The sequence below is a fragment of the Trematomus bernacchii genome, unplaced genomic scaffold, assembly GCF_902827165.1.
Source record: "Trematomus bernacchii unplaced genomic scaffold, fTreBer1.1, whole genome shotgun sequence".
Taxonomy (NCBI): domain Eukaryota; kingdom Metazoa; phylum Chordata; class Actinopteri; order Perciformes; family Nototheniidae; genus Trematomus; species Trematomus bernacchii.
Genome location: NW_022987618.1, coordinates 304,246 through 305,000, shown reverse-complemented (window position 1 = coordinate 305,000; position 755 = coordinate 304,246).

Below are 755 nucleotides of genomic sequence, written 5' to 3'. Positions count from 1 at the left end.
TCTTAAAGTAGAGACACTACATACTGATATACACCTGTACATCAGCAGGAGAGGACTCTTATAAGTAGAGACACTACATACTGATATACACCTGAACATCAGCAGGAGAGGACTCTTTAAAGTAGAGACACTACATACTGATATACACCTGAACATCAGCAGGAGAGGACTCTTTAAAGTAGAGACACTACATACTGATATACACCTGAACATCAGAGGAGAGGACTCTTTAAAGTAGACACTACATACTGATATACACCTGAACATCAGCAGGAGAGGACTCTTTAAAGTAGAGACACTACATACTGATATACACCTGAACATCAGAGGAGAGGACTCTTTAAAGTAGAGACACTACATACTGATATACACCTGAACATCAGCAGGAGAGGACTCTTTAAAGTAGAGACACTACATACTGATATACACCTGAACATCAGCAGGAGAGGACTCTTTAAAGTAGAGACACTACATACTGATATACACCTGAACATCAGCAGGAGAGGACTCTTTAAAGTAGAGACACTACATACTGATATACACCTGAACATCAGCAGGAGAGGACTCTTTAAAGTAGAGACACTACATACTGATATACACCTGAACATCAGCAGGAGAGGACTCTTTAAAGTAGAGACACTACATACTGATATACACCTGAACATCAGCAGGAGAGGACTCTTTAAAGTAGAGACTACATACTGATATACACCTGAACATCAGCAGGAGAGGACTCTTTAAAGTAGAGGACACTA